The sequence below is a fragment of the Saimiri boliviensis genome, chromosome 7, assembly GCF_048565385.1.
Source record: "Saimiri boliviensis isolate mSaiBol1 chromosome 7, mSaiBol1.pri, whole genome shotgun sequence".
NCBI classification, from domain to species: Eukaryota; Metazoa; Chordata; class Mammalia; order Primates; family Cebidae; genus Saimiri; species Saimiri boliviensis.
This window is the reverse complement of record NC_133455.1, coordinates 94,217,849-94,234,228: the sequence shown is the minus strand read 5'-3', so window position 1 is coordinate 94,234,228 and position 16,380 is coordinate 94,217,849. Positions and strand designations below refer to the sequence as shown.

General features: G+C 39.1%; 1 protein-coding gene and 1 long non-coding RNA gene across 4 annotated transcripts in view; one reads left to right on the top strand and one right to left on the bottom strand.

Annotated features, from left to right (window-relative positions):
- The window catches only part of SYT10 (synaptotagmin 10), a 119,659-nt gene extending 108,785 nt beyond the window's left edge, over window positions 1-10,874 (top strand). For 2 of the 3 annotated variants that reach the window (XR_012518527.1, XR_012518524.1), the window contains exon 10: window positions 1,346-4,180. The gene's annotated coding sequence lies outside the window, so the exon portion shown is untranslated. Of the gene's footprint in view, window positions 1-1,345; window positions 4,181-6,165 lie in introns of those variants that run through there. The other variant, XR_012518525.1, reaches the window with a different exon arrangement.
- LOC141585165 (uncharacterized) overlaps window positions 1-16,380 on the bottom strand; it is a 46,264-nt gene that overhangs the window by 12,332 nt on the left and 17,552 nt on the right. The gene's annotated exons all lie outside the window — the stretch shown is intronic.

Genomic DNA, 16,380 nt, shown 5'->3' with positions numbered 1-16,380 from the left:
GGATCAGAAGAAGACAAAAAGATGAGAGAAAGTTTGGAACTTCCTAGAGACTTGTTGAATGATTCTGACCAAAATACTAATAGTCATATGGACAGTGAAGTCCAGGCTGAGGTGGTCTCAGATGGAGATGAGGAACTTTTGGGGAACTGCAGCAAAGGTCACTCTTGCTATGTTTAGCAAAGAGACTGACAGCATTTTGCCCCTTTCTAGAGACCTGTGGAACTTTGAACTTGAGAGAGAAGATTTAAGGTATATGAAAGAAGTTTCTAAGCAGCAAAGTGTTCAAGATGCGGCCTGTCGGCTTCCAAAAGCCTATGCTCATTTGCATGAACAAAGAAATAACCTGAAACTAGAGCTTATATTTAAAAGGGAAACAGAGCATAAAAGTTTGGAAAATTTGCAGCCTGACCATGTAGTAAGAAAGGAAAACCCATTTTCTGGAAAGGAATTTAAGGCTGCAGAAATCTGCATAAGTATAGAAGAACCAAATATTAATAGCCAAGACAATAGGTTAAATGTCTCCAGGGCATTTCAGAGACCTTTACAGCAGCCCCTTTCATCACAGGCCCTGAGGCCTAGGAGGGAAAATGATTTCATGGGCCAGGCCCAGGGCCCTGCTGCTCTGTGCATTCTTGGGACATGGAACCCTGTGTTCCCAGCTGCTCCAGCTCTAGCTATGGCTAAAAGAGGCCAAGGTACAGCTCAAACCATTGCTTCAGAGGGCGCATTCCCCAAGCCTTGGCAGCTTTCACATGGTGTTGGGCCTGTAAGTGTGCAGAAGGCAAGAGTTGAGGTTTGGAAGTCTCTGTCTAGATGTCAGAGGATATATGGAAACCCCCGGATGTCCAGGTAGAAGTCTGCCAGAGGGACAGAACCCTCCTGGAGAACCTCAACTACATTAGTGCAGAAGGAAAATGTGAGAATAAGCCCCCACACAGAGTCCCCACTGGGGCACTGCCTAGTGGAGATGTGAGAAGACTTTGTCACTATCCTCCAGCCCCAGAATGGTAGATCCATTAATAGCTTGCCTCATATACCTAGAAAAGCTATAGGCACTCAATGCCAGTCCATGAAAGCAGCCAAGGAGATTGTACCCCATAGAACCACACAGGTGAAGGTGCCCAAAGTCTTAGGAGCCCAACTTATGTATCAGCGTGGCCTGGATGTGAGACATGGAGTCAAAACAGATTATTTGGAAACTTTAAGATTTAATGACTACCCTGCCGGGTTTTAGACCTGCATGGGGCCTGAACTCCCTTTGTTTTTGCCAACTGTTCCCTTTTGGAATGGGGTCATATGCCCCCATTGTATCTTTAAAGTAACTAAATTGTTTTTTACTTTACAGGCTTATAATGGAAGGGACTTGCCTTGTCTCAGGTGAGACTTTGGACTTGGACTTTTGAGTTAATGCTGGAATAAGTTAAGACTTTGGGGGGACTGTTGGGAAAGCATGATTACATTTTAAATGTGAGAAGAACATGAGATTTGGAAGGGCAGAATGACATGGTTTGGCTCTGTGTCCCTGCCCAAATCTCATGTGAATTATAATTCCCAATGTTGGGGGAGGGACCTGTTAAGAGGTGATTGGATCATGGGAGTGGATTTCCCCTTGCTGTTCTCATGATAGTGAGTTCCCATGAGATATGGTTGTTTAATAGTGCATAGCACTTCCCCCTTTGCTCACTCGCTCTCCTGCCACCATGTGAAGACATATTTACTTCCCTTTTGCCCTCTGCCATAATGGTAAGTTTCTGGAGGCCTCCCCAGTCATCCCTCCTGCACAGCCTATGGAACTGTGAGTCACTTAAATCTGTTTTATTTATAAATTACTCAGTCTCAGGTAGCTCTTTAGAGCAGTGTGAGAACAGACTAATATAATGGTCTACAGTAAATAGAATAGCAAGGAATTGGTGCCTATAACTGAAAGGACAACAAAGTAATTGAATAATGAGTTGTACTGTATATTCAAGTTCTTTATAAGTTGCTTTGCAATTCAGAGGCATGTGCCTAATGATTAAGGGAAGCTTAATCATGCATGCTCTGAAGCCAGTATACCTAGGTCCAAATCTGGGCCTCATTTTTAGAAAATTAACCTCATCTTTCTGTGGCTCTGAAAAAAATGTATCAAACTTCTGAGCTCGTAGTAAGAATTAAACCCATTAATACATAAAGAATACTTATGACAAAAACTGTTAAAGTAAACTTAGACTAAGATTTCTGTACATAAAAAGACCCAGAGACTAGTTTTTTTTCCTGCAATTCCTACTAAATGATTTCAATTTTTTATCTTGTTGGGGCTGAGAAAATGACACCCCAAAGTGAAATCACCTTTGCAGAATTATAAATCATGAGAGAAATCTAACATGACTGACTCCATCCTGCTTCTAACCTTACAGGCTAAATTGTTTCTTGTGTATTCTAGTGTGTAGGCCAAGATGACTATAAGATAAATTCAGTTTATAATTAAACTTAGTTTATAATCTGTAAACTTTGAGACAAGGAAAATTGACTTGCTTCCTTGTTTGGAGATTTAAGCTGCATTCGAGATTAGAATTAGGGTAGAGGCTTGACCTTTGCTAAAGAATAAGCATAAACAATAACCTGTCATTGCTTAGCTTACTTTTCTGTAAGTTGCTTACTCTCTCAGTCATGTAGCTGCAGGTCACAAGATTTGTAACTTCCCCAACTATTCCTGTAGATAACATCTCTACTGTAACCTAAAGAGCTGGATTGTGAGGTATTTTTCAGATTTAGGATTTTGGTAGACCAAGGGGCACCATCTCGTCCTGAGATCTTCAAGCAGCTGAGTCACTTCCTCGGAATTTTAAACACCGTTGTCATTTCATCCACAGTCAATTAGTTGTTTCTGTTCCCCAGCTACCTGAGTACCCTTAAACACCCTAGCCTGCAAATTCTTGGGAAAGCAGATTTGAGAAATACCTCACATCCATCTGCTTGGCTGGTCTTATGGTCATTAAACTTTTTGTTTGCTGCAATACCTGCTGTTCTTACTACATTGGCTTTTCTGGACAACAGGCAAGAAGAAGCTATTGGATTATGACAAAAGTATGGTGCTTCGCATGCTAAGTACTTTAAACTAAATGAGATTGGAGGCCTCAGAAGTTGCTTCAAAATCAGTCTCTTATCTTCTCATTCCCTTGTGTTTCCCAATCCTCTTTCTTCCCCAAAGAAAGTCATAGAAACCAGAATTTCCCTCCCCCAAAATGGGTCATAAAATCTAAAAATGTTACTCTGTCCCCCACCTTTCTATGTAGGAGCTGGCTGTAAAGAAATCTCTGACCTATCATTACAGATTGTAGACCATTAGTCCCTCATTCCAGGAGTCCGGCCCCATGCCCAGAGGAAGGAATGCTACACAGAGAGGCAAAGGAAAATATGAACAAACAGGCAATGCTGGGCTCCCTCTCCACCCCAACTCAGTCTATTACCATTAGATTGTATTATCTTTGTCCTATTATATCTTTGTCCTACACTGCTATCCACTCTTCATCAAATTTAAGCACAGAAATGAATGGTTTTCCCTGAGCCTTTGGGTGATTATTTCTGCAGGCTCATTTGTCATGTAAAATTTTGATTAAATAAAGTTGTTATGCTTTCCTCTTGTTAACCTATATTTGGCTATAGGAATGTCAGCCCTGATTCTTGTGATGGATGAGGAAAGGTATTACGGCTTCCCAGCTCTACATCTCCAGTTGAAGTATATATTAATGGAAGTTAAACACTTTACTTTTTAATCAACTGGAAGTTTTTGACAGATCACTGATGGGCACCTGAGTGATACTGTTCTTTATAGCATACTAATCGGTCACTCCAACCTTTCCTAGCTTTGAAAAATTCTGTGTTCTATTCTGAGAGATTTGTCCATCTCTTCCATCTTTAAATTACTTGACTTAAGCAGTCTTCTATACACAATGTAACTTCACATTTAAACTGTGCCTCACAATGCGATCTTTTCAAAGACATTTTAAGGAAAAATTAAGAATACAAATTAATTTAAAATTCTATCACCTGTGAAGTTATCAATGTAGGTATCTCTATTGAGGTGACAGTTAAAAACATGAATCTCTGTATATAGCTGAGCTTTCACAAGCAAAGGCAATAAAAACATAACTCTTGGCCATGGTGGCCACCAACTTTTTTTTTTTTTTTTTTAACATTTGTAAGATATAATCAAACTTCAGAAAATATGTATTTAAAAAGATGCAATTTGGAAGAGAAGAAAGAATAATAAATTATTTGATGCCTTGCATAGATCCTGTGCTACTTAATTTACATTTTTAATCCATGTCTCATTATCTTAAGAATAATTTTTATTTTTCTCTTTATCTAGATAAAAAAAGGAAATGCTTTTAAAAATTTAACTATCCTAAAGTTACATAGTCACTCACTTACATACCCTAAAAAAATTGGAGAAGGAGGAGTTGAACACAAGTATGTCAAAACAAAAACTATGCTTATTCCATTATGTTACCTTGCCTATGAAAGTAACAAGTGTCATTATGTAGATGCTGATTAATTTTTTAAATAAAATATTCCCCTATTCTGTTAAAACAACTGACTTACTATTATCTTGAAAATAAAAAACATTAAAGCAGGAGCATTTTATTTTTTATTTTTATGGATACATATATATAAGGTATGTGAGAAATTTTGATATACTCATAAAATGTGTAATGATAAAATCAAGGTAGATCCATATTGTCAAGCACTTACCATTTCTTTGTGTTAGGTACATTCTAATTCTGCTCTTCTAGTTCTTTTGAAATATAAAACATACCATTGTTAACTATAGTCACCCTATTCTACTACCAAAGATTACATATTAATTTTTCTATCTCACTGTATTATTATACCTATTAATCAATCCATCTTTATCCTCCCCTCTTTCTAATACTCTTCCCAACTTCTGGAATCTATCATTCTGTCTTCATTATATACATATGTTTAGTTACCCCATATTAGTGAGAACACGAAGTATTTGTCTTTCTGTTCCTGGCTTATTTTACTTAACATAATATTCTCCAATTCCATCAGTGTTGTTGCAAATGACAGGATTTCATTCCTTTTTAGGGCTTAATAATATTTTATGGTGTATATGAACCACATTGTCTTTATCCATTCTTTCGTGGATGGACACTTAGGTTGATTCCACATCTTGGCTATTGGCATGGTGAATACTGCTACAATAAACATGGAAGTGCAGATATCTCTTTGATATATTGCCCTCCTTTCTTTTGACTATATACCCAGTAATGTGATTCCTAGATCATATGGTAGTTTCACTTTTAGTTTTTTGAGAAGCCACCATAATGGTTTCCATAATAACTATACCAGTTTATATTCTCACCAACAGTGTATGAGTGTTCCCCTTTCTCCACATCCTCCTCAGCATTTGTTATTGCCTGTCTTTTTAAAAATAAAAGTCAAAGTAACTGGGGTGAGATAATATCTCATTACAATTTTGATTTGTATTTCTCAAAGCAGAAGCATTTCAATGACCTAAACATATATATTTCCCTCACCTCGAACCCCACCTTTTTAAACCATCTTGCTTAAGTTCCCATGGAAATAATTCATTTAGTCTATTGCTGTACCTTAGATGTTCATATTTGAGCTGCTTTTTCTTACCTTTACAAAAGCATTTTTTAATAAAATCTTATAATCAAGCTAATTTTTAAATACTCTCTTAAAAGGGACCACAAGAGTCCATCCCCAAAAATGCTTCTTTGGCATAAGAATTATTTTGAACTGATTATTTTGATAAACTGCAGACACAGGAAAAGTTCTGAAAACAGAGAAGTTACCCTTTTATAAAGATAATTTATGTCTTTGGAGAAAGTCTCCATTTGTGAGTGTCTCTGTCTGTACCAGAAATAAAAGATGACTAAATCACTATAGACTCTTAACAATGAAGAAGGTATCAACTTAAATCTGCGTAACAAACCTTACCCTGTTTACTATGCTTTTTCTAGTGATCTCCTCATTACTGGGCTTCCACAAACCCTTTTATCAGTCAAATTATATATAAGTCTGAATTTAAATCTTCAAGATTTACTCATTTCTCTGGGTAGCTACATGTGTACTGAGGAACACATTATTAAAATTCTGTTTGTTTTTCTCATATTAATCTTTGTTTTGTTGCAGGTGTTTCCCCAAATAACAAGTATGAAGAGAGGGAAAATCATTTTTCCATCTGACATGGGATTTTTCTCCGTCACTTTGCCAGCCAGAGACCTCCAGCTGATAATGCCCCTACCCAGCCTTAGTCAGGCCCAAGTTTGCCACAAGAGATGCCTCATTTATTTGGCCCAGTGAGCTGCACCTGGCTTGCCCTTTGGTGCAGATCCCATAGCTTAAATGATTGCACACTCAGCCCTTGGTGGGAGGGGCTATGTGAGCAGGTTAGTGTGGGGTCTGGCCACTCCAAGTGCCAGCACAGGAGTGGGCTCCATGCAGGGCTTGTGGTTAGACCAGGCAAGTCATAAGCAACTCTTGCAGTGGTCTCTGGTGTCCATATGAGGGAAACACAGTGGCTGCCAAGCAGGGGTGCCTGTAATGCTGAAATACTGATGAGGCTATTACAGCATGCTCATTAGCTCTTTTAGTCCTGTCCACAGCCCAGCAGACAGTGATGCATTATTAGCTCTGTCAGCCCTGTTGCCTTGCTCCAGTCACAGCTCTGAGACTGGCTCAGCCCGACCACTGCTTCCCATCATGTGGGGTGGCTGCCTTCTGCTGGTAGAAGGCAAAAAGCCACAGTGTTAGAGCCTTCTTTGTACCCATGTGTGTTCTGAGTTCTTGTCTCATGTTGAAGAAGAATGAGGTTACACTGACAATCAAAGGGTGAGAAGAGTGAAAGATAATTTTATGAGTGATAAAACAGCTCTCAGTCTAGAGGGGACATGAGGGTGGTGCTCCACCTAAAGTTGAGTGGTCTCTCTTTTTCTCTCAGTGTGGTGGGGTCCAAGGCTTTTATGGGCTTAGAATGGGGAGTGCATGCTGATTGGCTTGTGACTATGCAAAAAAAGGCTAAAACAAAGGTACCACTCAAAGGTGGGCATGACAATGTAAAAAAAATTAGGAAAGCATGGGTATATGTAGAACAGGTGAAGGGTGGAGAGTCAACCAGAGGAAAGAGTGCCAAATGGGAAGACAGGTTCTCAATCCAGTCTAGTTTACCTAGGACTGGTAGGTAGGCTTTAAACTGTTTTGGGCTTCAAGGTCAGGTTTTACCAGGGACCAGGCCCTGTCTGCCTAGAATTTATCTACTTCCTACCACTATCACTTCTTTCCCTATATTTCACTTCCCCTTTTAAAGATATCATCATTAATTTAAAAATTTTCTTGTTCAATTTTTATTTTCACACATCAATGTTTTTACCACACTTTAATTCCTTCAAAAATTTTCCTAGACAATCATCAAACATTGCGTCTATGTGAAAAGAATTCTGGGTTTTTCTTGGCCTGTTATCTTCATAACCTTAAACCAATTTATAAAATTACTCTTTTGTTCTTTGGTTTTGCTATTTTTATCTCAACCTCTTTGCCTATAGTTTTTCCGTCTATAGCTTAATTGTGATTGAGATTGTAGTGCTGAATATCAAGTTTTGCTCTTTAAACCTGATCGTACCCTTTTCCTTAAGAAATCTCTTCATTTGGCGTTTTAAAAGTCTCATCACTTTCTAACTTCTTCAAAAGAAATAGGACTTCCTTCTTTTAATTATATTGACCTATGTTTCATTTTTTCTCTTTTCACAAGAATTTGCTAATCTTTCATAAACTCTGTATAATAAATAAATTTTACCATTTTCAGAGCATCTAAAAATACAGAGCATATCACAGTATATATTACTATATGTATATATGGAAGGACCAAAGAAAAACGTCCTCTTTTCCCACTGAAGTTTCACTGAAAATCAACTGACAAAAGACAGATCAATCGGAGAAAAGGCATACACATTTTGTTTTACCATGCATAGCACAGGCAAGTTTCAGAAAAATGATAATTCAATGACCCAGTGTGGTACAGAAGCTTATATGCCCTTTTTAAATTGGAAACAGGGATACGGGGGATGTAGACAATTATTTGAGGGGCGGTAAATCATGAGGCAGAATAAACGGACTCAGGAGGCAGGAAGCAAATATTATGGTGAAGTGGTGGTGTTGTCTGGGGTAAATACCTGAGATTCGTTGTCTCACAGCCACAGAAAAATAGGACATGGACACACGAGAGTTGAGTTTAAGAGCAGGAGTTTAACAGGTAAAAGAAAGAGAAGGTCTCTGTGCAGAGAGGGATCCCAGAGAAAATGGGTTGCCACTTCTGCAATGAAATGCAGAAGGTTTTATAGATGAGCTTTAGGAGGTGGTGTCTGATTTATATAGGCCATGAAAGATTGGTTGGACCACGTGTGTCATTTGCATCGCAAGCTAAGAAGCTAGCTGCTCCATCCTAATCTTTTATTATGCAGATGGGTTCTCTACTTGGTCAATGCCATGTTTCCTGTTCCTTTACCATACACATAGTGACAAAGTAAAGGGAAGACGGAGCCTCCGTGTTGAACATGCCTGGCTCTCAAGTAGCCCTCCTCTATTTGCACAGCTGCTGACATTTGCCTGTGCAAGCTTCCAGCTTGCTTATCTATGTCTGCAGCTCAATTTTTCAGGCTGCTCTTCATTAGAAAAGATAAAGTTTTCGAAGTAATCTGTTATAGCTACCCTTAGAAAAATAAATAAAAAGTCTGTCTGGGTAGAGATGACTCCCAGTCTCTACTTATATTTCTTTTGGAAAGAAGCTCTCTTGGTCAAATAAGGAAACTACAGAGTGTCCCTCCCTGCACTTCAAGAGTTTGGGGGAAGTAGGATAAGAAGACAAGGGTAAAGGTACCTTTATCCTGAGGCAGCTTCTAAGACCTCTCAGTATGTCAAAGCACCAGTCTTTAGGTATCACCTTATGAGCCCCAGTACATATCTTGATGCTACTGTTCTTCTTCCTTTTTACATCTCTCAACTAGACTATTAACCTGTCTGGTCAAACATAGTTAGAGTTCTATTCTTTACAACATATTCTAACTACTGTTTCAGAGATTTTCTTAGTTATGTGAACCCAAAATATCTGAGACAGGCCTCAGGCAATTAGAAAGTTTATTTTGCCAAGGTTAAAGACACACCTGTGACACAGCCTCAGGAGGTCCTGAGGACAGGTACCCAAGGTGATCGAGGCACAGCTTGGTTTTATACATTTTAGGGAGACATGAGACATCAATCAATATATTTAAAATGTGCATTGGTTTGATCCAGAAAGACAGGACAACTTAAAGCAGGGAGAAGCTTCCAAGTCATAGGTAGATAAGAGACAAACAGTTGCATTCATTTGAGTTTCTGATTAGCCTTTCACTGAATACACAGTTTACAGGAATAGTTACCAATGCCTTAGTCTGGCTTAGCAAAACAATAGGGCAAAGGAAACAATCAGATATGCATTTGTCTCACAAAAGCAGAGGGATGAATTAGAGTTCTGTCTGTGACTTTGAGTTCTGTGTGTCCTTTGTCCACAAGAAATTTTCTTGCCGGCAGATGGTGAGGGAGGTATGTAGCTTTGTTTGTTTGTTCTTTGTTTGTTTTGTAGCTATCTTATTTAGGAATAGAATGGGAGGCAGGTTTGTCCAGCACAGTTCCCAGTTTGACTTTTCTCTTTGGCTTAGTGATTCAGGGGTTGTGAGATTTATTTTCCTTTCATAGTTATATGCATCTCTGTTATCTTATTCCAAGATAGAGCTAAAATTCCCAACCCAGAAAGACTCTAAACTCTTAATTTACCCCTTTCTCTTTTTCTTTACAAGCTCAATTTGTGAACAGTTACAAATCTGATCCATTCAATTTCTTAGCTCATTTCCGTGATTATACATCTGCAACCCAGGACTCAGATATTTTGAACATCTGTGCTACGCAAATCCAGCATTTTCTGAAGGATTAATTTAACAAATACATACTAATTATCAATGATGTTCCAAGCCCTGTACTGTGTGCTGGGCATAATAGAGTGTTAGCCACTGTTCAAAGCACCTCATAGATGTGAGACCATTTCAGAGCTCTCTAGCTAAAGATCAGCAAGAAGAAACCCCTGGCCACTATGGAGATGCGGACCCCCCCCACCCCACCGTGAAGAAAGAGCACACCATGCTCAGAGAAGGAGGCAGCATATTTCTGCTCCCATCAGTCCCGTTTTAAAGCCTTGCCTTTCTCGGACAATTAGACAAGAACTTCAGCCATATATACAGGTAGAGATTACCAACTCCTTTTTTTTCTTTTTCCCTTCTTAGAATAATCTTGAAACAGAAACAGATACAGCCGTCTCTTACGATAAACTCTTTCCTTATTTATCACAGAAACTCTTTTACCCGGAAAACTTTGTTGTTTCTTTATATATCCAAAATATCAAACTGAACCTTTCACTAGATAAATAGTAGCGTCACATCTATTGCATATCTGGGTCGCCTTCCTTCTTTGTCACTGAAACAAAAGAAATAACATAACTTAGTATGGTGTTAAGTTATCTAAATGCTTATAGATTAGAAATGATTTAAAAGAAAAATTCTTCAGGTTATGGGTGGATGCAGATGACTCATGCCTGTAATCCCAGCATTTTGGGAGGCCAAGGCAGGTAGATCACCTGAGGTGAGGAGTTCAAGACCAGCCTGGCTAACATGGTGAAAACCCATCTCTACTACAAACACAAAAATTAGCTAGGTATGGTGGTAGACACCTGTAATCCCAGCTAGTTGCGAGACTGAGGCAGGAGAATCACTTGAACCTGGAAGGCAGAGGTTGCAATGAGCCAAGATGGCACCATTGCACTGCAGCCTGGTGCAACAAAAGTGAAACTCCATCTCAAAAACTAAATAAATAAATAGAAAAGAAAAAAAAAATTGAGCTATTTTTTTTTTTTTTTTTTTTTTTTGAGACGGAGTTTCGCTCGTTACCCAGGTTGGAGTGCAATGGCGCAAACTCGGCTCACCGCAACCTCCGCCTCCTGGGTTCAGGCAATTCTCCTGCCTCAGCCTCCTGAGTAGCTGGGATTACAGGCACGTGCCACCATGCCCAGCTAATGTTTTGTATTTTTAGTAGAGACGGGGTTTCACCATGTTGACCAGGATGGTCTCGATCTCTTGACCTCGTGATCCACCCGCCTCGGCCTCCCAAAGTGCTGGGATTACAGGCTTGAGCCACCGCGCCCAGCTTGAGCTATGTTTTTAAAAGTGTTATGGAATCCACAGATCCATATTATTTTTCAGTTTCTGGGGAAAGTGAAAGAAGTCGTTGGCTATAAAGAAAGAATTCTGGGCTTACCCTGTCGAGAGTGCCTCAGCAGTTCTAGCTGATGGGTTTTCCATGTTACTTCTATTCATGTGAGGCCTACACCATTTGTCTATTCTCTCTTCCCTTCTCTTATTTTCATTAGAAGCTGAAAACGTTTCTGCAGCTAGTAGAAGTCTTGTTTTCATAATAATATGGTAAGTTGAGACATAAAATCTGCATATGCTAAGCTCTCATATAATATGACTCTAGACAGGCACATTAAAAAAGATGAATTAGAAAGTCTAATTCTAATTCTCTGATTCATTTTTTAAATCCTGGGCAAATTCCCAGATCATAGGACCCATTTTGTCATTTCAGTTACATGGGAGTTCAGGCTATCAGGTGTCCTAGAATGTTTTGCATTATTTGTGCCTCATAACCAAGGGTCCCCAGCTAAAGCCATGTTAGTCATCCCTATAGAAAAGGCATTCATCACCTGCTGTCATCATGGAAGTACTTCCTGAGAGCAACATGCGTCCTTTGCTTTGCAATGACTGCTGAAACTGGGGCAACACTTCAGAGTATAAAGCCTCAGATAGGGATACAGCTAATGCAGGTCAGGAGCCTATAAGGCACCAACCAACTTTTAGGTTATAGATTAAATGAAACATTAGCTCTGTAACTCACATGTGCTATTTATAAAAATATGACTGATTTTTATCTGTCTCTTGAAGGATGACTGAGACACCTGTTTCACACCACAAACTGCTGCATATATCATTACTGTGGACCCATATTTTTTAGCAGTTAATCAAATGGATCAGTCTAAAGGCACATATTCCCTAAGAAGCAAACACCACTGGGTTCCTACTGACTGTCTTTTTGGGGATGAGGGTGGGGAGCAGAAGCAAGTGCGTCTCCACCAGGATAATGTTCCCAGTACTTATTGCAAATCCGTGCAGATCCTACAGCCCCTACTGCCAAATGCCAAGTGTGTTGTTCTCTTGGGTACAGTTACCTGAAAGAAATACGAACATACGACACCTGGCTTGCTATACTGACAGGCAAAGATATTTCCTCTACACTATTTGATAAAATGTCAGGTGCCAGAGAATTCAGAAAAAGCACTGAAATATTTGGAAGACAAAGTCCCATTAAGTAATATTTTATGCTTAGTGCCAACATGGGGAATAAACAAGTCTGAAAAATGTATGCATTAGGTAAGGACAAGATGTTCTCAAGCCTTTGTAACACCAAAGAGAAAGATGGTGGTGATTAAATCAATGATTTAAATCACAAGATGGCAAGATAATAAACCTCTAGACAAAATTGAGAATGTTCTTGCTTTTAGCTTTCCACTATACCAATTCTGTTTCACTCTCTCCCTTGAGACTGAGAGCTCTCTTGAGTCAAAGTCCACAGTGTGGTGCCTCTCCAGCTTGCAGTGTTCTTCCACACTTCTCACTCAATTTCCCCTACCTTTCAAAATTTAGAAATACAATGGCACAATCACTTCTCAATGTTCAGCTTTCTGCTGACTCATTGTGTGTGGATAATGCCAATCATGGAAACTGGATCTATTCCATTTTCTTTCCTACTTAAAGGTACCATAAACCTGTACTCAAACCTGACCTTCTGTTCTCTACTGGACAAACGGATGCTGCATCTGAATAGAAGAGACACCCTCTGAAACATTCTTTCAACAGGGTCTCACTCTATCACCCTAGCTGGAATGTAGTGGCACAATCTCGGATCACTGTAGCCTTAACCTCTCAAACTCAGGTGTCCCTCCTACCTCAGCCTCCCAAGTAGCTGGATTACAGGCACATGCCACCAACAATTTTCTTAATTTTTTCATTGATCCACTGGTCAATTCAGGTGCATATTGATTAACTTCCATATATTTGTATAGTTTCCAAAATTTCTCTTGTTCATTTCTAGTTTTATTCCATTGTGGTCAGAGAAGATGCTTGATATTATTCAACTTTTTTTTAATGCAGTAAGAATTGTTTTGTGACCTAATATATGATTTATCCTTAAGAATGATCCATGTTTCCAGGAAAAGAATGTGTATTCTGCAGCTATTGGATGAAATGTTCTGTGAATCTATTAGGTTCATTTGTCCTATGGTGCAGATTAAGTCCAATGTTTCTTTGTTGATTTTCTGTCTGGATGATCTGTCCAATGCTGAAAGAGGGGTGTTGAAGTTTCCAGCTGTTACCATATTGCAGTCTATCTCTCTCTGTAACTCTAATAATATTTGCTTTATATATATGGGTGCTCCAGCATTGGGTACATATATATTGACAATTGTCATATCCTCTTGCTGAATTGACTTCTTTGTCATTATGTAATAACCTTCTTTGTCTCGCCTTATAGCTTTGGCTTGAAATCTATTTTGTTTGATATAAGTATCAGATACAAGATACACTTGGCCTTTTCTGGTTCCATCACTTATATGTACCTTTGTAGGTGAAGTGTGCTTCTGGTAGGCAACAGATCATTGGGTCTTGCTTTTTTTTATCCTTTCAGCCACTCTATATCTTTTAATTAGAGAATTTAGTTCATTTACATTCAATGTTATTATTGATAAGTAAGTACTTACTCGTGCCATTTTATTATTTGTTTTCTGGTTATTTTGTTGTCTTCTCTCTCTTTGGTTCTTCCTCTCTAACTTTTTTTTTTTTTTTTTTTTTTTTTTTTTTGAGATGGAGTTTCGCTCTTGTTACCCAGGCTGGAGTGCAATGGCACGATCTCGGCTCACCGCAACCTCCGCCTCCTGGGTTCAGACAATTCTCCTGCCTCAGCCTCCTGAGTAGCTGGGATTACAGGCACGTGCCACAATGCCCGGCTAATTTTTTGCATTTTTAGTAGAGACGGGGTTTCACCATGTTGACCAGGATGGTCTCGATCTCTTGACCTCATGATCCACCCGCCTCGGCCTCCCAAAGTGCTGGGATTACAGGCTTGAGCCACCGCGCCCAGCCCTAACTTTTAATGAAGATGATTTTTTTCTAGTGGTATGATTTAATTTCTTGCTTTTTGTTTGTGTATCCATTGTATGTTTTTTTCATTTGTGGTTACTATGAGGCTTGCAAATACTGTCTTATAACCAATTATTTTAAACTGATAACAACTTAACATGGATTGCATAAACAAACAAGCAAAAAGAAAAGTAATAAAAACTCTGCACTTTAACTTCCTCCCTCCACTTTTTAACTTTTTGTTGTTTCTTTGTATGTCTTATTGTGTGGTCAATGTCTTGAAAAGTTGTAATTATTTTTTATTGGTTCATCTTTAACCTTTCTACTTGGAGTAGTTTACACACCATAATTACAATGTTATTATATTCTGTGTTTTTCTGTGTGCTATTACCAGTGAGTTTTGTACCTTCACATGATTTGTTATTGCTCACTAAAGTCCTCTTTCATACTGAAGTGTTCCCTTTAGCACTTCTTGTAGGACAGGTCTGGTGTTGATAAAAATCTCTCAGCATTTGTATGTCTAAGAAAGTCATTATTTCTCCCTTTTTTTTTTTTTGAAGGATGTTTTCACTGGGTATATTATTCCAGGGTAGAAGGTTTTTTCCTTCAGCACTTTAGATACTTCATGCTGTTCTCTCCTGGCCTGTAAAGTTTCTGCTGAAAAGTTTGCTGCCAGATGTATTGAAGCCCTATTGCATATTGTTTGTTTCTTTTCTCTTGTTACTTGTAGGATCCTTTCTTTAAGTTTGACTTTTGGGAGTTTGATTATTAAATGCCTTGAGGTAATTTTATTTTAATTTTATCTTCTTAGTGTTCTATAAACCTCTTGTTCCTGAATATTGATATCTTTCTCTAGGTTTGGGAATTTTTCTGATATTATTCCTTTGAATAAACTTTCTACCATTATCTCTTTCTCTACCTCTTCTTTAAGGCCAATAATATTTAGATTTGCCTTTTGAAGCTAGTTTCAGATCTTATGGACATGCTTTTTTCTTTTGTCTCCTCTAAGTGCATATTTTCAGATAGCATGTCTTCAAGCCCACTAATTCTTTCTTCTGTATGATCAATTCTGCTAGTAAAAGACTCCAATGCATTCTTTGGTATGTCAATTGCATTTTTCAGCTCCAGAACTTTTGCTTGATTCTTTTAAATAATCTCAATCTGTTCCATAAATTTATCTGATGAGATTCTGAATTCCTTCTCTGTGTTATCTTGAATTTCTTTGAGATACGTTTACTCAAGGCAGTGGGACTCTATGATTAACAGAATATAAAACCAACCATTCATGTTCTTCCTTTGGGGGCAATGAGTTCACCCAGAGCCTGGACAAGTTCAAAAATGCTATATGGGATCTAGTGGTTGGGATCAAAAGCATTAAAAATTTATCTGATATTCTATTCTTCTTTGACTACACTGGCACTCAAATCACAAGACAAAGTTCTTCCTGCTCTTCTCCTTTCCACAGGCAGATGAGTGGCTGCCACCACCACCAGCCCACCTGGGATTCTGCCAGGCCACTGCTGATGTTCACTTAAAGCCCAAGGGCTCTTCAGTCAGCTTGTGGTGAATTCTGCCAGTCCCTAAGGGACTCACCTCTCAGGGCAGTGGGTACCCTCTGTCCCAGGCCAGGTCCAGAAATGCTGTCCAAAAGCCTATGGCTGGACTCAGGGATCCCATAAGATCATATGGGGTAAGTGCTATACGCTACTGTGGCCAAGGTGGTAGCTAAGGTACAAGAAAAGTAAAGGGGTCTTTTCTCAAGCAGGAGTCTCTCCCTATAGCCACCACAGCTGGGAATATGCTGGGTCACACCTGAAGCCAGCATGTCTCAGAACCCAATACCTACAGCCTACTACATGGGTATCCCTGTTGGTTATTCAGGGCCCAAGGGCCTTTAGTCAGCAGGTGATGAATCCTACCAGGACTGGGTCCTTCCTTCAAGGCAGTGGGTTCTCTTCCAGATCAGAGTGTGTCTAGAAATATTATCTGTGAGCTAGAGCCTGGAATGGGAGCCTCATAACTCTGCCTGGTGCCCTATGCTACTGTGGCTCAACTGGTATCTAAGGTGCAGGACAAAGTC